Source organism: Cervus canadensis, chromosome 15 (assembly GCF_019320065.1).
Source record: "Cervus canadensis isolate Bull #8, Minnesota chromosome 15, ASM1932006v1, whole genome shotgun sequence".
Lineage (NCBI taxonomy): Eukaryota > Metazoa > Chordata > Mammalia > Artiodactyla > Cervidae > Cervus > Cervus canadensis.
In genome coordinates, this window is record NC_057400.1 from 60,047,705 (window position 1) to 60,071,974 (window position 24,270).

Here is a 24,270-nt window from a genome sequence, read left to right on the forward strand (position 1 = left end):
TAATTTATGGACCATATTTATGACTCAGAACTTTCAACAGGGACTTGACGATAGTTTGAGTAATTAAAGATAGTTAGTCAGGCCTCAGTATTTATAACTATGCTTGTATGCTTGTATTCTCACAATACGGAATGTAGTGAATGCCACCAGGGTGACTGAATTCCGAGGAGCTGTATGTTATGGAAAATGGGTGGCTTATAAACAGCCTACTTTGAGCATCATCGGCTATGCTGGGTGTGTATCATGGGGTCAGTCTGTCATTTATGCCACATATGGCTGTGCTAATTTATGACTCACTGGAGTTAAGGTTGCAAATCATTGTTGCTTATATGCTATGTTCCCACTGAATAACAATAACCAAAGAGAAGTTATATTTGCTATGAAAATTTCAATGCAAAATTTCAATGTCTATAAAGTTAAAGACATTGTTAATACTTTTCTTTAAAAGTCATCTTTTTGACAGTAATGCCCTGAAAATCAATGGCCCAACCTTTCTCTATTCCTTCTTACCATGTTTGTGATTTCTGTTTTGGGTTACTTTAGGCAGTTGGCAAATCTTAAGAGCCCTGGATATGTGAAAGTAAGGTGTTTTGATATTTTCAATATTTAAACTTGGAATATTCCAGAATGCCCTAAATTAAAATGCAATTATGAGATGCCCTTTTGCCTTTTCACCAAATATATTCATTCCTATAGTGTTAGTCACTCAGTCATGTCCAAGTCTTTGTGATCCCATGGACTGTAGCCCACCAGGCTCCTCTATCTATGGGATTTCCCAGGCAAAAATACTTGAGTGGGTTGCCATTCACTTCTCCAGGAGATTTTCCCGACCCAGGATCAAACCCAGGAGACCTGCACTGCAGGTGAATTCTTTACTGTCTGAACCACCGGGGAAGCCCTTTTTCATTCCTACCCACTGCCTAAAATAATCCTTCCTGCCCTCAAACTCACATTAAAACACTTTCCTCTTGCCTAGCGTTTCTTTTGCCTTATTTTCCACACTGGGTTATACATCTGTTGAATGCTAACACCTAAGAGCATATCCTTGGGCTGGAGGGTTCTCAGTAAATATTTACTGATAAATTATTATTATGGCCTGGAAGTACAAGGGAGATAAATGTCAGAATGATATCATGGGGTTCAACTTTGTTTGGTTTCTTAGCTTTGTTTCTTTAATTCAAAAAGCTTTGGGTAAAAAAAAAAAAAAAAAAGGAGAGAATGAGTGGGAAGAAAAGTTTAAAGTATGTTATTCCTTTAGGGATTTTTTTTTTCCTTTGGTTTTACCTGCCCTATGGTTAGAAACAGAATTCACCTTAAAAACAAAACAAAACAAATATTGTATTGAGTCCTAATGGTTATTTCCTTTGAATGTGGCTGGAGTGATAGTCTTGAAAGGGTGTTACCAGATTACATCTCTGCCAAGTACGGAAGGTGGAGCTGTGTGGGAATGAAGCTTTGTTTAGTCAGGCTATATAATGTTTTGCTGAGACATGTTGGGAAAAGCAATCCAAAGTAATGTGGACTCACTATGAAATCAGTCTGAAGCATACCTTATAAAACGTAGAGATTTTTTTGTCATCCTCTTGGAAATTCACATACCAGAAATGTTAAGGAAAATTAACTCATATACACACACACACACACACATACACATACACATACAGTCCCTTTGTGTGGGACTTGAAACATTTGTGGGACTTGAAAAACAGTACACATATAAAAACATTAAGTTATAAAACATGGTTAGTATCTTCCAATAAAATATGCTCTTTCTTCCTACCTTAAAAATAAATCTTTGTTGTGCCATGCTCACATGGACTGTAGCCCTCCAGGCTCCTCTGTTCATAGGATTCTCCTGGCAAGAATACTGGAGTGGGTTGCCATTTCCTTCTCCAGGGGATCTTCCCCACCCAGGAATTGAACCCAAGTCTCCCCCATCTCCTGCATTGAAGGCAGATTCTTTATTGCTGAACACCAGAGAAGACCCAAATTAAAATTTAAAATTCTTTGAAGGGACTTCCCTGGTGGTCCAGTGGCTAAGACTCCATACTCCCAATGCAGGGGGCCCGGTTCAATCCCTGGTCAGGGAAGTAGATCTCGCATGTCACAACTAAAAGTTCATACGTTGCAACTAAAAAGGTCCCACAGGCCGCAACTAAAGACCTGGTGCAGTCAAATAAATAAATATTTTTTAAAACTTTCTAAAATTCGTTGATAACCTTGGAGCTTCATGTTTAAAGAGTGGAGATCCTGGAAGAGCCTGCCTAAGAGCCCACAGCCCAGGGCCCCCACCCTTCTCTTCCCATCCCCAGCTCCACCCCATAAGATGAGAGGTCTTAAGAGTAGCAGGTGGCCACATTTACTCACATATGCATATCAGATCCCCTGCAGTTAGCTGCCTCTTGGGCCTCCCGCAGGCTTAGGGATGTTTCATGCAAATGGAACAACCCAGGCCTAGGGACTGGGGAAGCAGGCTAGGGCCTTTTGGGTGGGGAAGTCTGGAATTCCAGGATTGAGAGAAGGCCGAGAAACATGGTTCAGGCTTTACAGGGTAGGCACCATCCTTCAGCTCCCGATTCTCCGTCTTGCGCAAAGGGCAGTAGTAGAGGAAGGGCAGAGAGATTTTCTGAAGCAGAAGGCCCAGAACAGATGCCCTTCTTGCTGAATCAGAGAGCAATACTGTGTGTGTATATATGTGTGTGTGCATGCATGCCAAGCTCTGGTGTCTATGTATCTTTTAAAATATTAAAAAAAATATTTTTATTTTTTTAAATATTTGAAAATAAATATTTGAAAAAATATTTGATATATACTCATGTATCAAAGTAGGGTATAACCTTATGGATGATCTGAAAGGATGAGCAATACAATAGATTTGTCATTAGGTGCATTCAACAATTAATTGACTGTGGACATTGAAATACTTCCAATAATGATCTATTATAAAAGAATGAGATTGAAACCCCTTTCAGAAAGGCCTAGAAAGTTGTCGTTTCTCTCATCCACGTACAGAAGGATCAATTTCATCTCACTTCTTAATGCACTGCTCTGCCTGAGGGAAAATGAGGAGGATTATTTTCTGCAGAGTCCAGCAGGAGACTGATGCGTGGAGCCTCCTTTAGCCAGGTTCCCTTCGGCTAGGTTTTGGTATCTTCACAATCTCTTACCTTGAATGCCCTTGCTCTCTTGTATGCACTCTGGAAGAGACTTTCTTAAAATTTCACAGCCTTTAATCTCATGAGCTGCTGAACATGTTAACCAATAGAGAGAATAAAAGTTCAATCTTTAGTCTTTTGAAGAAAAAGAGCTCTAATTATATTTACTTTAGTGGAATGGTAACATGAAAGGAGATGATCAATAAAATGAAGCATGTGAATAAGATCATTTTTTGTGTGTGAACGTGGTATTTTATTTTTCTGAGAGATGATGTTTTAGCTACAGTCTATTTCAGAAGTGGAGAAGTCAAAGACTTGTGTCTAGACAATAGGAGAAGCCACTAAGTTACATAAGATGCAGTTAAGTAATCCTTAGTAAAATGAACCAGATGTTTGAGCAGATATCACAAATACACATATGTTAACCACTCAGGTTAACATTGTATATGATCTTGGACAACTTGAACTACTGAATTTAATCTGCTATGATCTGATTTGCCAGAATTTGAAATGAGACAAGGTATTTTACTGATATTTTAAGTGATCCACACCCTGGATCATGATCATTATGACTATCTGTAGGTTTCCTTACACATAAGCATGTTCTCAAATATGCTGTTACTATGTGAAGAAGAAAGTGGGTAACTGGCCTACGTGAATAAACAGAGGGAGTGAGCAAGTGTATACACTGCCTGAGGACAAGGACATCTCACTGGCTGACCATCCTCTTTCCAGAATCTAGAATCCAGAGCAGCCCATAGTAGGGTCCTTAGAAGCATTTGACGGCTAACAGAAGAGTAAGTGAATTAATGGAAGTAATTTAATCAAGTATTCACTATGGCCCAGAGATGAGTGTTTTATTTGATTAGTGTTTGGTATACTATATGGAATTAAGTCTTCTAAGTGAAGAAAATGAGAATCAACATGGTTATATAACCTGCCCAAGAGAACACAATTTGTGAAATGATGGACCCACCTACCAACTACACTGTCATTTTATTGATATTTTTATTTCCTTATATTTATATATATCACAGATTTAAATCTTATTAGCTGTGATTAGCATATAAAGAATATAATAGTTATACATAGTCAGTAACTTCCTTTCAAGGCTATCAGTATATTTGAAAGAGGGAAGCCAGTAACCTGTGATCTAAAATGGAAAAATTATATGCACTATGTAATCCTGGCTCCTCTGCCTTAGGGAGAGGCAGAATTGCTGAACAGACTTCTAACCTCCTTCTGGTGGTGATCAATAATCAGGGACCTGTGATGACCACACACAGCAGAAAGAACAGTGTCACGTGTTCTCCAGACTCTTTCTTTTCAACATGCTCTGACTTCCTGGGCTCTGGGCCTTGATTACCTGGAACCACAGCTCTAATCTGCCTGACCTCATCTGGCTTCCCTGGATGCCAGCCTAAAGTATAACAACCTCGTGCCCCTCCCAGCCTTGTGTCTACCGCCCCTGGCCTTCCCGAGGCTCTCAAAGGAGGGTTTCTGCCAGAACCTCTCTGGATCATTACACTCCTCTGCATGTTCACTTGGCCTATGTAACCCCATGACCACCTAAGCAGTGAACTGTGGAAAACCTTAGGAGTCCTAAAAACCAACTGGAGAATAAGTTAGCGCTCACTTTAAGCTGTCTTTTTTGTTACCATATTATAGTATTTATGTGGGTCTTCCCTCTGTAGGCTCTAGAGATGCATCTTTAAGAATATGAGTATCAGGCTTTCTTTCACTGCAGGCATCGCAGGTATCTGACATTTGCAAAAGAACTGTAGAGTGTGAGTGTGTGTGTGTGTGTGTGTGTGTATACTGGATAAACTTTGGATTGTTTTGCTAAGGTACTGTTAAATGTTAGTTTGAACTGAAATGAGGTGGTCTTGTGAAAAATAAAATTAAATATAAACTGTAAATACTGATGAAAACCAAAAAAACCCACATCAGATAGTGTTCTTGCCATTGGCAATAAGCATTTTTGCATGGGATGACTTAGTGCCTTCCACAGGCACTTTAGAAACTGAAAGTGTTAGTTGCTTAGTTGTTTCTGAGTCTTTGTGACCCTACGGACTATAGCCTGCCAGGCTTCTCTGTCCATGGAATTCTCCAGGCAAAAATACTGGAGCGGGTCGCCATTCCTTTCTCCAGGGGTTCTTTCCAACCCAGGGATAGAACCTTTGTCTTCTGTGGCTCCTGCATTGCAGGCAGATTCTTTACAGTCTAAGCCACCAGGGAAGCCCCACTTTCATTTTCACACACCGTTTAGAGAGCACAGTTAAAAAAATATCACATGTCATTAATGTCTTTAGGGAACTGTTTTCCTTGTCAAGGACAAAGATGAAGAGGGTGAGAGAGAGAAAATGATAACTGGCTTTCTCTAACAGGAACTTGAGCTAATGTTACCTCACTGCAAAATGACATGTATTAAAAAGATATTCATTCTTAAATGTGAATTGTATTAATCATTAAATCCATTTCAAAGTCCTCATGGAAAAGATAAAGTGTTTTCTAGTTTCTAACCTGTGAAACCTAACAACAGGCAGATAAAATATGGGAAGTGGTTCAACTGAACTAATTTGTTTTAAACACCTTATATTAAATATTTGGTTAAAATTTCCCTTACCAAGACTCAGTTTGGAATAGTAGATCTTAATTTCAGAATGTCTCAGACACTGAAGGTACTTGCTTGTGTTGTAACTAGATTGCTTTACACAGAAAAAAGGTATTTTTAGACTATGTCAGAGCTAAAACTGTTGGCAACAGAGAGTCTGTTAATTCACAGGAAGGCAGCATGGCTTATAAAATGAGTAGGGCCCTGGAATCAAGAATTATACTTGACTTTGGTCCTAACTTTGCCAATAACCAGTCTGGTGAACTTGGACAGGCCATCAGACCTCCTTTGGCATTCAATTTTTCTCACTGTAAATGAGGGGTTGGGCTCCGACTTATAAAGTCAATTAAAACAATGAAATCATGTGATTTTTTTTTTTTCTAGAAGTTTCTTTCAAAATACACATGGCTTTTTTAATTTATGTCTGGGCCTATCCTAAAGGTATTGGACCTTATCCAATCATAGCTTTGGCAAATAATACAGCCACTGAAAAGCTACTTGCGTCACTTGGTTTTATTTTTTCACACTCAAACAATACCTGGCAAATAAAGAAAAGATCCTGAATTGTGATTGGCACAATGATATATGGTCAGCTGCACTGAGCATTTCAGCAAACTATATATATATCTATCTATCTCATCAGGGTGCAGAATGAAGGTGAGCGCTGAGCTGTAATTACCTGCATTTGTGAACCAAACCAACGTTGTAAATTGCGGGTGTGGGACAAATGCCAAAAGCCTGACTGTGTAATACAGTTTCTTTACGTCGATATCCAGTGTTGTTGTTTTAGCAAAGTTTCCACCCTCTCCTACTCACTGGCTTTTCCACTGGAATGCACACACAACAACTTTTTCTAGCCCTCCCCCTCCCAGATCTTCAATTGCATTTATCACCAGACTCCATCCTTTATTCTGAGTACCCTCGCATTTCTGTGACCCTACTCAGCCTTCTGGCTTGGCTCTCCCTCTCCTCTCTATATCTCAAATTTGGCTTTAACACAAGATATATTCCTAGATGCTGTGCCCTTTTCTCACCGGCTGTCACTCCCTTAGAGTTTTCTTGACTAACTCTCACTGCTTTAGGGATAGTTCCAAAACTGACAGCTTTATTTTTGATCTCCTTCATACTGCAGCCTGGCATGCTGCAGTCCATGGGGTTGCAAAGAGTTGGACATGACTTAACGACTGAACAACATCATACAGTTTAAAGATAACTCCCCACTGGTTATATACTCTTATTAATTCATTCATTTATTCACTGGACAGAGAGCATACTATGAAAGGACTATTTAAGGTCAGTGGAATATTTGAGAAATCATGTTTTAAACATGTCATTTCTAGAAAGAAGTATTATGTGAAGTGTCTCAATATTTGCTGGACATTCAAAAAGTATTGTCAGTTTTTTATATGACTAAATTAAATGTCCTATTTTTTTTAATTAATGACATGTTTTTAATGATTTAGAAATTATTTAACAGAAATAGAATTTAAGAATAAGTCTTTGGGGTTCTTAGAATATATTCATTTTCAGCACAAAGAATCTTGTATGTAACATATAAGATGCATTTGTACTGCCTTTACATGAAACAGCCTGTCACTGAGTTACTCATCCCCCTTCTTGTCTCCTGTCTACCACCCTAAACCACTTCCTACACCTGCTGCCAGAATCAGCTTTCTCCATCTCTGTTTACAGCATCCTTTATTTGGTCACCCAGTTTTATTAATACAACAGAGAAACCCCTTGCTCTTCCTGTTCCCTCTTTTCCTGCGTTCCTTTCTCCTCTCAGACAGTACGTGGATTCTTGCCTCACATTCTTTTTCAAAAGTAACCCTCTGACTTCTCTCTGCCCCTCCCCAAGTGAAAACATCCTGCATTTGCAATATTGCAACTATCTGTTCATTCACAGTCTCAATTCTCTAACAAGTTCCCCCTGAAACCTGCCAGCTGAATCTCCATAAAGCATTTTATACCATGCTTCTGTATCGTAAGTAGTTTTTCAAGGAATACAGGATGAAGTCTAAACCCTGCACAGTCAAGACCCACCACAACTCTCTGATCCCATCAAGAAACGTTAAATTGCTGTGTTTTGAAATAGAAAAGGGACAGTTTAGAACTGAGAATTTTAATGTAAGGAGAGTTTTTATTCTTAACAGAGTTTGTTTAATCTCACATCTGTAGATCTGTTGGGAGATCATCTTTTTCTGCAAACAGGAATAAGAACAACTGGTCAAATAGATTTTTGGAGAAAATACATTGACAAAGGGAATAAAAAGGGCAGAAAGCAGAGGGATTTGGCCTCCTGTCTGAGTGAGGCTGGGGCCTCCTAGACACACTGGGACACTCTGGAAGCCTAAGGAGGTAATGTCTCACATAAGAGCATTTAATATCAAGGTCAGACATAAATGAAGCATGAATTTGGTGTGTTTATATATTAAAGCCTATGAGAAAAGACTTAGAGTTAAGGCAAGAAACTGTAAATATTCAATATTTGATACTGCTCCTTAAATTGGAATAACATACCTTAAAAACATGCTTTTAGAAGGACTTGTCCTTATTACAATTCTTTTTCAATCTATACAATTTACTTTAAGTATACTTTAAATAGAAAGCCTTGTGAGATGTGTGCATGCTAAGTTGCTTCAGTCGTATCAAACTCTTTGCAACCCTGCAGAGCATTGCCTACCAGGATCCTCTGTCCATGAGACCCTTCAGGCAAGAACACTGGAGTGGGTTGCTGTGCCCTTTTGCATGGGATCTTCCCGACCCAGGGATCGAACCTGTGGCTCCTGCACTGCAGGATTCTTTACTGCTGAGCCCCCCGGGGATGCGCTGTGGGATGTGTGAGACTTCCTAAAAGCTGAACATACATGAAGATGAAGATCCTCAAACACAATATCTGTATGATGTCCAGTAGAACTGGCAACTCAAACCAATTAATTGAACCACACTCTAGAATTTTAATGTAGAAGGAAATACAGTACAGAATTTATAAGTGCTCCGGAGTCAGACCGCTCAGGTTCAAACCCTGGTTATGCCTTTGTTAGCAAGGTATTTGTGGGTAAGTTACTTAGTTTTTCTATGTTTCAGTTTTGTTAACTATAGAAGATAAATAATATGACTACCTACCTCACAGAGTTGTGCTGGGGAATAAATGGGATGATGCAGGCAAAGTGCTTAAAAAATGGCAGCAAGTACATATTTGAAAGCTTATTAAGAATGCTGCAAAGTAGACAGTATTATATCTGTTTTACAGATTATGAAATCAAACCATAGAGAGATTGCAACTTGCCTAACGTAACACTAAGATCCACAGCCTCAACAAACTCCAAAATCTTAGCTCTTTCCCCATGCTGCCTCCTTGCTTTTGTGTTACTAGAGACAAGCTAATGCAGCAGACACTGTCATCAGGGTTAACTATTCAAAGAGAGAAAACCACACAATGAATGGACAGCTCTGCACAGGTGCGCCAGGAGCGCGGGTGAAAGGACACTTAACGCATCTCGAAGGACTGGGGATGGCGTCTGCAGCAGTTTACAGCTAAATCAGGCCTTGAAGTGTGGACAGGAATTAGATTGTGGGCTTTGGTAGGGTGGAAAGCATCCTAAGCGTTGGAAACAGCAGACAACAGAGTGGAAAGGATGCTCAGCATGAGAAGGTACCACAAGGCTATGAGAGAAGACACAAAATATTCAGTATTTACAACAGATCAGCTCACCTGGAATGTGGAGTTTGGGGTAGGGTTGGGGCCTGGTTTTAGGGGGAAGAAGTTGAAGTGGGTCTTTTCTACCAGTCACGAAAATACGAGTCAAGAAGAGGCAGCACAAATACTTGTATGCAATGCAGAGGCCCCATTCAGTACCCTTAGCTGGACAGGTTGGTACTCATTCATTTTGAGGCGTAAGTCAAAATACTTCTAAATATAATGTTTGCCTCAGGCCTGGGGAGGGCAGATCTGTCTACAGGTAGTGTATATTTTATAGGGAAAATGACCTCATTAACAATCGAGAGAAATTCCCACTTCCCTCTTCCAGGTATTCTTCCCTGAGGAAGAAACTTATCTGCATTAGAATTATACAATTTCTTTGTTTCTAAAGGAAAAACATCTTCCTGGTTTCTTGTGTGAAGAAAATATACTAATTTTGGTGTTTCAATCTAGCCATTCTTACAGCAGTAGATCATCTATAGAACATCTTTGTTCCTACAGATGGGCTACAGGGAAGTGTTGGCTTAGAGCCTCTTTAATCTTTACACCTAACAGTCTTTGTTGTTTAAACCCTAGGTCAGGTCCGACTCTTTTACAACCCCATGGACTGGAGCCAGGACAGGCTCCTCTGTCCATGGGATTTCCCAGGCAAGAATCCTGGAGTGGGTTGCCATTTTCTTCTCTGTTACTCCTAACAGTAGACTATCTCAAAATAATAGTGGGTCCTAATAGTTCAAGTTTCCTATTGAAACCATTTATTAAGAAATAATTAAAATCTAAGGTACTTAGACAGTTTAGGAAATTTTAACACAGTACCTGCCTTACTCTGAAAGACAACTTTGTCCATCTAACGACGCCCTGGATAGTCTGTGGAAAGGTTATTTGCATGGTGCCAGCAAATTGAGAATCATCCATCTTCACACTGTTAATATCAGTGATGGCAGAACTCCTGTGGTGTATTCTTTAATTCAATTTAAGCAATAAAATGTGACTAAGTGCCCAACACTGTGTTAAGCACTAGGAATGTCTATGTACGCAAATATAAAATATCTGTGATGTAATATGATAAGTACTAATATAGAAGTATGCATAAAATTCATATCTGCTTGAGAATCTAGAGAGAACATTCCCAAACCTGGAGCAAACAATGAAAGAATTCATTAATTTTTTCACTAGTAACTAGATGTGGGAGAGCTGAATCATTTTATATAGGTCAGAAAAACATCTGATTAGCACTAACTTGTCTAGTGTTTGATCTTAATTCAAATGAGTGATGATGTTACTGGAATTGTTAGTTCCCTTATCTTTTGAAACACTCTTGTCTCCCCTTATACGCTCTAAAAATGCAAAATTATGTAATATGCACCTGCTTAACTGGAAATGTTTCCTTAGATTATGTAATATTATTACAAGATATTTTTTAAGTCATCACTCTCTAAAGTGTGATAGTTATTCCTAAGAACACTTAATGTGGTATCATAATTTATGCAATTAAGATTCTTTTGAGACTCTGTAAACACTGAAACATATTTCTCTAAAACTCTGAAGCAACTTTTTGGTTGACTCTGAAGCAATTTTTTGGTTGTCTCTGAAGCAGAAACATTTTAATGTAATAAATCTGTGAGTTATCTGTCACTTCAATCTGAAATTTTCAGTCTATTGAAAGTGTGAAAGTGTTAGTTGCTCAGTTGTGTTTGACTCTTTGTGACCCCATGGACTATACCCCACCAGGCTCCTCTGTCCATGGAATTCTCCAGACAAGAATCCTGAAGTGGGCTGCCATTTCCTTTTCTAGGGAATCTTCCGGACCCAGGGGTTGAACTGGGTCTTCTAGCATTACAGGCGGAGTCTCTACCATCTGGGTCACCAGGGGGCCCCTCCTCAATCCATAATACATTCTCCTCAATCTATTATGGATAATTTATTATGGATAATTCACAATTTTTAATCTAAACAGTCTTTACATTAAAATAATTTAAAGGAGTATCTTTGTCTAGCTAGGTCAGAATTTATATTTCCCACTCTTCATGGAGAGTTTCAGATTTAATATTTTCTCTACTTTTCCATGTGAGAGTGACATCAGCTTCCCTTGGCAACAGTGTGATACTGTCCATTCTTTAGCTCATTTCTTTTTTTCCTAATTTTCTCATCCCCCATGATACTGATTTTATATTATATTAATGGGACTATATTTCATTAAAAAATAAGTACCTTAGTTTTTAGGTGTAGAAAAAAAGAAATATTGCTGGTTCCATATATTTGAAATACAAAGTCCAAAAATACCAAATTAGTTTCAAACATAATTCCTATTTATAATAGAATTAAACATAATAGAGGATCATAAATAATACATATTTCCAAATCTTCCCAGGTGTTAGAAAAATGAAATAATTCTCACTGACTATACTATTAGAAAAGGTGTCCTGATATGTTTACAGCTAGATGGGCTTTCCTGGTGGTACAGTGGTTACAGAATCCAACTGCCAATGAAGAAGATTCGTTTGATCCCCGGGCCAGAAAGATCCCCTAGAGAAGGAAATGGCTACCCACTCCAGTATTCATGCCCAAGAAATCCCATGGACAGAGGAGCCTGGAGGGCCACAGTCTATGGGGTTGCAAAAGAGTTGGACATAACTTACGACTAGATAACAACAACAGATAATGCTCATTTAACATATTAATATTTGAATACCTCATGGTCAAAATCATAGTGCCTTTCACTTATAGATGGAGATGCTTCTAGTCTTTTTCTCAGTTCTATTGAGATACAATTGATATATAACATTGTGTGAGTTTAAGGTGTACAACATGTTGATTTGGTGCTTAGAGTACATGGCAAAATGATTACCACCCCTGCTGTTAGCTAATACCTCTAGGATATTACATAATTACCATTTTTTGTGGTAAGTACATTTAGGATCTACTCAATTAGCAATCTGCAAGTATATAATACAGTATTATTAACTATAATCATCATATTATACATTCAGTTCAGTTCAGTCGCTCAGTCGTGTCCGACTCTTCACGACCCCATGAATCGCAGCCCGCCAGGCCTCCCTGTCCATCACAAACTCCCAGAGTTTACTCAAACTCATGCCCATCGAGTCGGTGATACCATCCAGTCATCCCATCCTCTGTCATCCCCTTCTCTTCCTGCCCCCAATCCCTCTAAGCATCAGGGTCATTTCAATGAGTCAACTCTTCGCATGAGGTGGCCAAAGGATTGGAGTTTCAGCTTCAGCATCAGTCCTTCCAATGAACACCCAGGACTTATCTCTTTCAGGATGGACTGGTTGGGGTCCCCAGAACTTATCTTGAACTAGACATTTGTACCCTTTGATCAATACTTTTAGTGTTTAAAGTCCTTCCCCATGGGTTGGTTTGATCCTCACAAATCTCAATATATTTAATAATATATAATACATATTAAATATAGGGGGGTTCAATCATCTTTGTTAAACACAGAAAACGTAAAATGTTTATATGTTCTATAGCAGTGGTCAGCGGACTATGGCCCAGAGGCCAGATCTGACCCACCACCTGCTTTTGAAGATACGGTTTTATTGGAAGGCCGCGCTGCTCGGTCACTTACATACTGCGTACGGCTCCTTTTGTGGTGCAGTGGCGGGACTGACTACTGACAAGAGACCTTTAGGCTCATAAATTCCTAAAACATTTACTCTCTGGCCTCTCAATGAAAAAAAATTTTTTCAGATCCTGTTCTATAGCAAATTTTCCTTAAGAACCATATTTAAGTAGCCAAATTAAAACTTTTGATTATTGTCAAAATTAACAATGTCTGAACATTATATGTACATTTTCTATGAGAAATTTGCATACCACAAGAAGTAAAATATGGAATTTCACAGCATTTAATGCTATTACTTTATATTATAGGAAGCAACATACCAAGATAAGCATGTTGACAATAACTATGGGAATTTGATTTATTGATATTGCTGTGACTAGCCTGAACCAGAGAAGTTCAAAAAAAGTTTCCTCTTAAAGTGAAACTAATACAGTTGTAATTTAGTATGACATGTAAGTCCTTTCCTATCAATATTTTAGGTTAGCTGGCATGTAACTAGCTCTTAACAGAAGCAATTATCAAATAATTCTTATTTTTAAAATACGCACTAAGGCTGATTTACTTTTGGTCATCATTTCCTACCAGAGAGTTTTACACTTGAGCACAGATATCTGGCTATTTTCTTAGAAACTTCGTCTTCAGACAAGATGCACTCTAATTCTACTATATGTGATGTAAAAATGTACCAATGATAATAGATTCTCACCAGTTAAAAACAAAAATGAACCAAGTATAGAGCCTCTGGAAGGCATACATAACTTCAAATTATTGCCTGCCTCTTGTCTTTCTATTCTTAAGATATTTGACTTTGGAGAAATAGGAAGAACCAGATTCCCATTTGCTATTGCTAGAAATTTGAGGGAAATTTATTTGGAACATAAAATAAAGAACTAATGTCCATAAATGAAACACAAATGTATAGTTAGAGATTGCTTTTAAATAAAAATGAAACTACAACATTTTAACTGTCAGAATGCTTTGCTTTGGGATTTTATTTTGATGTATTTCAGCTATTGAAAAATAATGGGATCTTTCCCATAAAGACCCCAAACTCAACATCTTTTTACTTTCAAGTGCCTTTTCTTGGTTGTATTACTCTTCTTGTGGGCCTTATCAGTAGCAGTTGTATTCAAGTGCTCCTGGGTAGCATCTATTCCAAAAACTCATTTCGCAATATCTCTTCTGAGCATTACCTTTATTTACCCATTTCCCTTGTAACTTATAGCTTAATTAAACCAAATAAAAACACTGATGAGCTACTAAATTCAAGGCATGAATACATGAAAGAAAATTTTATTTAACATTTTCTATTAGTTTCTATTCTTCCCTCAAGGACTGGCCAACTGGGACAGAGTTAAATAGAGCAAGATAAGAAATCCTATTTGCTTGTCTTCTTCTCCTACTTACACCTCAGTGGTTTCAATAGCTTTCTAACTGGTTCCCTTTAAGCAGAAGCAAGAGTGTCATAATAGACACAAAAGTTCAATTGCTAAGTACTCAGTGTATATTAGTTCCATTTCTTTCTTATTCTTTACTCTTCCCTTCTCCATCAGGCTTTCCCAAGTCAAAATCACTCTCCTCACCCTTGCCGGGAACTTTTTTTGTTTGTTTATAACCTATAGCTTTTAAAGCTGGTTAATGTTGGTTCTATGGAAAAAGGGAGAGAAAGTATAACCAGGAATCTCTCACTGCTTCTCCAGGCAAAAATGTTCCCCTTTGATTCATTTTCAGAACTTACTTGCTTTTCAACATTTTTTTAAGTGATAATTTAAGTGATAATTAATTTGCCTATACAATTAAGATGATACTGAAGTTCCTCATTATGACTCTCAGTAGTTTGCAAGTTTCTGGGTATCAGAAACAAAATCTTAGTACTCAGTTCCTATCTGGGTGCATCTCCTTGTACAAAAAGCATGATACGACTATTTACTGAATGAATAAAAATGTACATAGACTGATTAAGTGTTTTTAAATTTTTTTTAACCTGTCAGTAATAAGGGTTATATGGTAAAAATTTAAATTTTCAGTAAGTTTTATAATTATATTACTTTTATTTGCAAAGTTAAGCTCATTAGAAATACCTATATTTTGCAATAAATATTTCTAAAATTATATATATATTCATAAAAATATATATATACACACTTGGATGAGTTGGGTTTTTCATTTAGATTTTCACATTATAAATCTATTTTGTAAAATGAAAAGTTTTGGTAAAAAGATTTAGTAGTCTCAAAAGTTGTTTTGATCAAGCCAAACTGACAGCTAAAGGACTTTTATATTGATAGGTGAATCAAGTTTATCTGATGGGGAAACCAGGAATTCTAAAAAAAAATTACAGACATTGGCAGGCACATTTAAGTACTCTGCAGTTAAAAGCAGCGATGGTTTATTTAACAGGTTGCTCGGAATCAAGTGGAACTTACTGTTTTGGTATTTTGCCTGACTTTTTTTCCATTTACAAATGAATCAGTGCCTGTAGAAATAGATTTTTAATACAGCCAAAATGAAATGGCCTAATTTCACCAATATATTTTATTAACTGGAATGATAGTACTCTTCAATGGCATTTGCCTGACACTAGGTTTGTGTATTTCTTCACACATTCTGTTAAGTGAAAACACCTGCCAAAGCAAATATCTGACTGATATTTATACCAGATTGTTTCTATGTAGGAACACTATGTTACACTGCTTGCTTCCTTGAAGGAATACAGACGATTAGACGTTGTGAATGTTGAATACAAACTTTGGTTTCTTTTTTGAAATGCTACCTCAAAGTAGAATTTTCAAAACTGAAATTTACTGATAATAAAAGGTACGCACAAACCAGAATCTAAGTACCCCCTGAAGTGTTCAAATCTTTGATCAATCCTTGATACTAATTTTTATCAAACATCAACCAATTTTTTCATAATAAAGTATCTAAAAATGTTGACTGAAAACAATAATAGAATACAAAATAGACTAGGCTTGAATCTTTCATTTGTTTTGAGTACTGCATGCATTGTGAGATTTGCAGTTCATAGGAATGGTCTCTGAAGATCAAGTTCATTGTTTTTAAGGTTGAGGAGACTTGCGCAAGCCTGAACAAAGAAAAGAGCAGAGCCAAGACAAAGGTTTCTGCTGTTTCCACAGGGTGTCTCCAGAATTCCAAGGAGCCCCAGGAGCCACTGGTGGGGCTATGGAAGTGTCAAGCAGGCAGGACTTCCCTTTCCCCCTCACACACTACATTCTTTAATAAAAGTTATTCTGCTGAAACTCTTTCACATATTTGAAATTCTGGGTAAGAATGAGTGTGACAGAAAACTCTTCCTAAAAAACAAATTTGAAAACCACTGTATTACCTTGTGCAAGGAAGAAAGAGGGGGAATACCAGATCCAAACTTGAAATGATATTCCTGTTAGTAGCCAGCATGAGAAAGATTTAGAAACTACATTCCAAAATAAGGGAAAGGGATCTTGAATGTAGTTTTTCGTACAAGTAAACCCCCTCTTTTTTTAATTGTACTTGTTGACTTAGTGTATCTAGAAATTTGAGTTGTACAAAAACGAACAATGAATAAACAAAGTTTGGTAGAGAAACTTCCAATGTGTTTCAGAATGTAAGAAGGGGTGGAACTTACAGAAAAGCATAAGAATAAACTAGTTAACAGGAATCAGGACAATCAAATATTAAATGACAGCAAGAGCACCATATGGACTAAAACACTAAGGAAGAGTGTTTTGGAAAAGATGCACTCAAGTAAGAGTAGAAGGTAAAGGAGAATGCATTCCTGGTGTCAAGAACAAGGAAATGAAGTGGGGCGGGGGGTGAGTGAGTACATTTACTGAAGAGGAAGAAGATACAACCAAATGGAGAAGATTGTTTGTGTCAGTGGGATATGAGCTTGAATTGGTAAAATAGGATTGTATTTTATAGAAGCACGGTGTATAGAAGCATGCTGTGTATAGAAGCACGCTGTGTATAGAAGCCTGCTGAAGGCAATTGAGAAGAATTTAAAGTAAGCATAAGGATAATAAAATGGTACTACCTTTGGTGCTCAACAAAAGAAGTACTAGAGGCTTGCAGGCAGTGTGTTCTGAATATTCAAGGACATTTCTATTATTGTGCTAAATTACTGGCGGTAGAAAATAAGTACATGGTTCTTTGAAAGATGCTAGATTGCTTTTAGAGATTTAAAATCACATATGCAGTAAAGAAGAGAAGCTAAGGCAAAGGAGAAAAGGAAAGATATATCCATCTGAATGCAGAGTTCCAAAGAATAGCAAGAAGAGGTAAGACAGTCTTCCTAAGTGATCAGTGAAAAGAAATAGAGGAAAACAACAGAATGGGAAAGACTAGAGATCTCTTGAAGAAAATTAGAGACACCAACAGGATATTTCATGCAAAGATGGGCACAATAAAGGACAGAAATGGTATGGACCTAACAGAAGCAGAAGATACTAAAAATAGGTGGCAAGAATACACAGAAGAACTATACAAAAAAAATCTTCATGACCCAGATAACCACAATGGTGTGATCACTCACCTAGAGCCAGACATCCTGGAATGTGAAGTCAAGTGGGCCTTAGGAAGCATCACTACAAACAAAGCTAGTGGAGGTGATAGAATTCCAGCTGAGCTCTTTCAAATCCTCAAAGATGATACAGCTGTGAAAGTGTTGCACTCAATATGCCAGCAAATTTGGAAAACTCAGCAGCGGCCACAGGACTGGAAAAGGTCAGTTTTCATTCTAGTCCCAAAGAAAGTGATGCCAAAGAATGTTCAAGGTATCGCACAATTGTACACATCTCAGACACTAGCAAAATAATGCTCAAAATTCTCCAAGCCAGGCTTCAACAGTATGTGAACCAAGAACTTCCAGACATTCACACTGGGTTTAGAAAAGGTAGAGGAGCCAGACATAAAATTGCCAATATCCGTTAGATCATAGAAAAAGCAAGAGAATTACATTAAAACATCTATTTCTGCTTCATTGACTGTGCTAAAACCTTTCACTGTGGATCACAACAAACTGTGGAAAATTCTTAAAGACCATTTTACCTAACTCCTGAGAAACCTGTATGCAGGTCAAGAAGCAAGAGCTAGAACTGGACATGGAACAATGGACTGGTTCCAAATCAGGAAAGGAGTGCATCAAGGCTGTATATTGTCACCCTGCTTATTTAACTTAGATGCAGAGTACAGCATGCAAAATGTCAGACTGGATGAAGTACAAGCTGGAATCAAGATTTCTGGGAGAAATATCAATAACCTCAGATATACAGATGACACCACCCTTATGGCAGAAAGTGAAGAAGAACTAAAGAGCCTCTTGATGAAAGTGAAAGAGAAGAGTGAAAAAGCTGGCTTAGAGCTCAATATTCAAAAAGTGAAGATCATGGCATCTAGTCCCATCACTTCATGGCAAATAGATGGGGAAACAATGGAAACAGTGACAGACTTTATTTTCTTGGGCTCCAAAATCACTGCAGATGGTGACCGCAGCCAGGAAATTAAAATATGCTTGCTCCTTGGAAGAAAAGTTATGACCAACCTAGACAGCATATTAAAAAGTAGAGATGTTACTTTGCTGACAAAGGTCCATATAGTCAAAAATATGGTTTTTCCAGTGGTCATGTATGGATGTGAGAGTTGGACTGTGAAGAAAGCTGAGCGCTGAAGAATTGATGCTTTTGAACTGTGGTGTTGGGGAAAACTCTTGAGAATACCTTGGACTGCAAGGAGATCCAACCAGTCCATCTTATAGGAAGTCAGTTCTGAATGTTCATTGGAAGGACTGATGTTGAAGCTGAAACTCCAATACTTTGGCCACCTGATGCAAAGAACTGACTCATTGGAAAAGACCCTGATGCTGGGAAAGATTGAAGGCAGGAGGAGAAGAAGCCGATAGAGGATGAGATGGCTGGATGGCATTTCCGACTCAATGGACATGAGTTTGAGTAAACTCCAGGAGCTGGTGATGGACAGGGAAGCCTGGCGTGCTGTAATCCATGGGGTTGCAAAGAGTCGGACACGACAGAGTGACTGAACTGAACTGTACTGATGCATGAGGACGACCTGAGAAAATAGCACTGACATATATATACTATCATGTGCAAAACAGATAGCTGGTGAGAAGCTGCCATATAACACAGACAGCCCAGCCTGGTGCTCTGTGATGACCTAGAGGGGTAGGATGGGGTGGGGGAAGGAGACTCATGAGAGACGGGATATATACATATATATAATTATGTATATATATATATATAGTTGTTTCTTATTCATATTGTTGTACAGCAGAAATCAACACAACTTTGTAGAGCAATTACCTCCAATTAAAAAAATTTTTTAATAAAATCACATATGCAATAGTAGACCCAAATGAATACTCTATATGGCTATTTAGGAAGCATTACCATGACCTAATCCATAGCTTTCATGTCATATTTATGCAATAGTTTTAAATTTTTATCATCTTTTAAAAATAATTTGGAAAATAATAAATGATGTTTAATGGTTAGTACTATTTACTTCAGAAATGATATTTGAATTCAACTTGTACCTCTGAGAGTAGAAATACTATGTGGATACAATACAAAACTAAAGGCTATTACTAGATAATTAAAATTGAGGAAGGAAATTCCTTTTAAAAAAATTCCAAATAAATGACCCTGAAGAAGTGTTCTTTTCCATTGATAGTTTATATTTCTGCTTCTTCTTTATGTGAGACATGGAGACAAAATTTTACCTAGTATAAATAAATAATATAAAGAAAGAAACAGTAAGCTAGACATATCCTTCCAAGGTCAATTCAATGAATGGTCCCTATATTGTATGATTATTAATTTTTAGGGGGAAGCAGCGAAGAAACACATCCTGTTATATAGGTTAAAATCAATCTCAAATGAAAATTATTTTATGAAAATTTTTTTAACTTCTAAATGTATTTCTTCAATCTCTAGTGTCTTTGGACCACCCCACTGAATGCTAAATGTTTCTAATCTTTCTTTCTTTTCTTCCCCTCAAGTGCGTTGCAGAGGTGTGTGGCTATGCATGCATGTACCATGATTCTTTCTAAAATCCAATATGGATAAAATTATTTTTCTAAGGAGAAAAATAATTCCTTCTTTGGAATTACTCGGTTTTGCTGGATACTTTGATATACTTGTTGAGGGGTGTGCATGGGAAGTCCATCAAAATGTGTGTATGAGTGACACAGTGTTAATTGGACAGTTTTCTAAAATAAATGGTGTCTATAACTGCATTGTTTTAGTTCTTCTTAGAAGGCAAGCTTGGAAAGAGAGCAGAATTACATTTAAATAGAACTGTGTAAAGAAAGGGAGGGGAGAGACGTGAGATGACTAGTTTCAGTTAACAGCATAATTTTGAAGAGTACTGACGTGCCAAATGAAGGTGTTGATTACAATCTCCTTGGTAGCCCCCCTCCATTACCCAGGCCTATAGATCTTAGGAAAACTGACTTCACCTACTCTGGTATGGTGCAGATGGATCTGCCTTGAGGATGAACATGGGGGCTAGAGCAGAGGCTTCTTGATGTAGTAACCTCTGGACGGCTCACAAGCATAAGTGCACGTATACACTCACACACATACACACACACAGCCCTGTGCGTACATGCACACAGATATATATCACCACATAAAAAGCACCTGTCAGCTTAAGCCACCTCCACACTGACTGAGGAGGTCAGTTAAAGCAAAACTTTTACTGTTCATAAAACGCTGTGTTTGCACTCATGGTAGAAAAGAGAACTTTAAGAGCATTTACAAACTGATGTGGCCCTTCGGTAAATCTTTGGAAATGGATAGAAAATTCAGAACTTTTGGTGCTTCCAGGGCCACCTAGCCTGTGATTATAATAATTTAGAAATTTTTCATTATTTATCTTGTTTTATTTTGCTAGAAGTTCTCTTGTACTCTGGGATATTAAGAATTGAAACTATGTAATTACATAAAGGACTTCATTCTAATCTCTTTTCGTAACTCAAGAAACTCCATGTCAGAGTTGTTGAATTACTGCTTTTCATCAAATATTATAAATATAGTCCTGTTAACTCTTAAAATAAGTGACTACTATCAAAAGAAGCCCTTTGTTATGTAATTCATTTTAACACTGAATAATCTCTGTTGTATGACTTTATTGTTAGATGCTTTACCAAGTAAGAAAATATCTGCCCATGTTTATATCACACTTTCATTTGTTGCATAATAATTAACATTTTCTGAATTAAAATAGATCTTAGAGAACATCCAATCCAGGTAAACTGTGCAGAGGGAAACATTATATGTTATGCATTACACAAAAATAATTTTTATGGAGAACTACACAAGATGTAAAACCATACATTCAGAAAACATAACTGGGCTTCATAATGAAGAACTTTCACAAAGAACCCCTTTGACACTACTAATTAGACTTTGTAAGTTGATACTTGAGGATGAATGATATGTATTACTGACTTGCTAAATGAGAGGGCTGATAAAACTGCATTAGTTAGGATGCTTTGGGCTGTAACAGAAAATGCAATAAGAATTGGCTTAACAGTAAGGAAGATATGCTCAATATGAAAATATTCTTCCCAGGTGGTGCTAGTGGTAACAAACTCACCTGCCAATGCAGGAGACACCGGTTTGATCCCTGGTCGGGAAAATCCACTGGAGGAGGAAGTGTCAACCCACTCCAATATTCTTGCCTGGAGAATCCCACGGACAAGAGGAGGAGCTTGGTGGGCTATAGTCCATAGGGTCGTAAAGAGTTGGACACAACTGAAGCGGCTTAGCATGCATGCAGAGTTGGCTGTTTAGCCACTCAATACTTCATCCGTGACTTAGGATCTATCCACCTTTCCATGTTTTCATCCTGAGAATCAACAAGTTGTCAGATTACATACCTACTTAGTTAAATCTGAATTTTAGTTAAATAATGTATAGCCCATGAGATATTGTTAACTGAAATTTCAAATTTAATGGAGACCTTGCATTATTATTTTCTAAATCTGGGAAACTTATCAGAATCTTGGTTTTTCTTTACAGGCTCTCTATTCACGGTATAAGATGGCTAACATACCATTTAGTGTTATATGTAGATACCAATATCCAGTGGAATAGAAAGGATTCTGGTGGTAAGGAAGAAAGTGGAGCCGTAGTGGTTTGGCAGGTCACCAAGGCAAATCTGAATTTTTGTTGACTGAAACGCAATTTCCTCTAATATTAGGTAGGTAGTTCTGTAACTATGTAATTTAGCCTGCCTTCTGATTCAGGGGTGGGATCTTTTTCTATAAAAATTTATTTTTTGTTTTCTGAGGCTTTTAACTTCTTAGAACAGGGAAAGCCCGTATCACTGTATGTAAAATGAGTAAAAAAATTGTAATGAGTATTCTGAAGTAAGAGAAGGAAATGGCTCATTTGCACACTTCCCCTTTTCTACATCATTCCTAGGGCATGTTATTAGAGGTTTTCCATATACATGGTTGCTGGCTCTTTCTTCTTCCTTTATATTAGTTCACATTACCCATGGCCGAAACCTCAATTTCCCGTGTTCTCTTCCTCCTTCCACTCTCTCACCTTTTAAAACATATCTATATCCTTAGGGCCCTATTGGTACTTACATGATAATGGTTTTATATGGGCTAGATTAATTGTGCTAATATTTACTTTGCTAATGTGTTGAGCCTCTGAGGAAATTTAAGGCTTTAATCATTTCAAAAGTTCAACTCCTTTAAAAAGCTCTTCAGGAATGCCGCCAGTTTACACATCTTGGGGTAATGGCCACTTTGGCTTCCCTGTCATACTCACAGAGGCAGGTGGCTACAAGAAAGTCTGGTTGGCCCGTGTGACTCCACTGTCTGGAGTTTGTTCATGTTTTCAGCCTGATCTCTCATCTCAGGCCGTCTCTCATTCTCTCATCAAACTCACATTGTCATCGGCTGGTTTCTGCAGCCATTTTCTCCACCCTGTTTCCTGTCTCATCTGGAGTGATTCATATGTGACTTCAGTATTTATAGAGATGCCCCACCCAACACCCTGGACTCATCATTTCTTGACCGCCTCTATTGCCCAGGCCTTTAACTCCTTTGGACTTCACTGATCTACTGCCAATGCTACCCCATCTTTCCTGGAAACTCCTCACCTCTCTTAATTACATTTCACAATCATACTATCTTAATCTGAGTTCCTGCTCCTTTCAACTATCCATCTTCTTTACTTCTAGCAAACTAACTGTTAGGCTTCATAAATAATCCAAAACCTTAAGAAAAGAGCAAAGGTTCATGTCTTTAAGTCCCTCTATGACCCTACTTCTTCATCTCCTGCCCTACCTCTTCTGTCCAACCTTCTTTCTGTGGTTTATCTCATCAACAAATCTATTGTCATCACACTTAAGCGCTGAGATCCTCTCCTGGAGGAATCCAAAATTTTGTCTCTTGAAATTCCACTCCAATGTACCTAAGCCTGCTAAAGGAAGTTACATCACTGCCATAAGCACTGTAAAGAGGTTAAAAGCATGGACTCTGGAGCCTGACCACCAAAGCTGAATTCTTGGTTCCTCCACTTACCAGCTGCGTGCCCGTAGCAAAATGGCACCACCTCTGTGGGACTCCTTTTTTTCATCTGTAAGAAGGAAATAATAACTGAACACATCTCATAGAGATACTATGATGAATGAGACAATATTTATAAGGTGCTTAAAGGAGTTTCTACTTCTCTTGTAGTTTTATTCCATTGTTAATAGCAACTATTCCAAAGCTTATTCTCTTACAGCTCACACTCCATCACTTCAGCAGATGATCTGGCCTCATTCTCAGAGTACACATAGGACAATAGGTGTGAATTCCTTTAAATTATCTTACTCTGGAAATTTAACTACACTGGTGCATTTATATCTCCTTCCCATCTAAAAGTAAGAAATCACCTTCTAAAATTAATTTTCTTCCTTTTCTCAAGATCTTATCCCTTCAAATACCTAACTTTTTCTGTGTATAGTTAACCTTTCTGTCTACTTGTTCCTGTTTCTAACCAGTAAACATGTTTTAATTCCCATGCATTCCTATAAAAAAATAACCAAAAATCCTTCACCATTTCCTTTTAGCTATTTTCCTATCTTCATCCTTCTCTTCATCAGATGTCTCCATTTCCTGTTCCTACCTTTACTTTTCTTATGACTGCACTATTCAGAAATGATAGTATAATAATTATAAGAAGGTCTA

The 24,270-nt window shown here is 37.7% G+C and overlaps 1 long non-coding RNA gene across 1 annotated transcript in view; it reads left to right on the forward strand.

Annotated features, from left to right (window-relative positions):
* LOC122453612 overlaps nt 1–24,270 on the forward strand; it is a 68,916-nt gene that overhangs the window by 39,351 nt on the left and 5,295 nt on the right. The window lies entirely within an intron of this gene.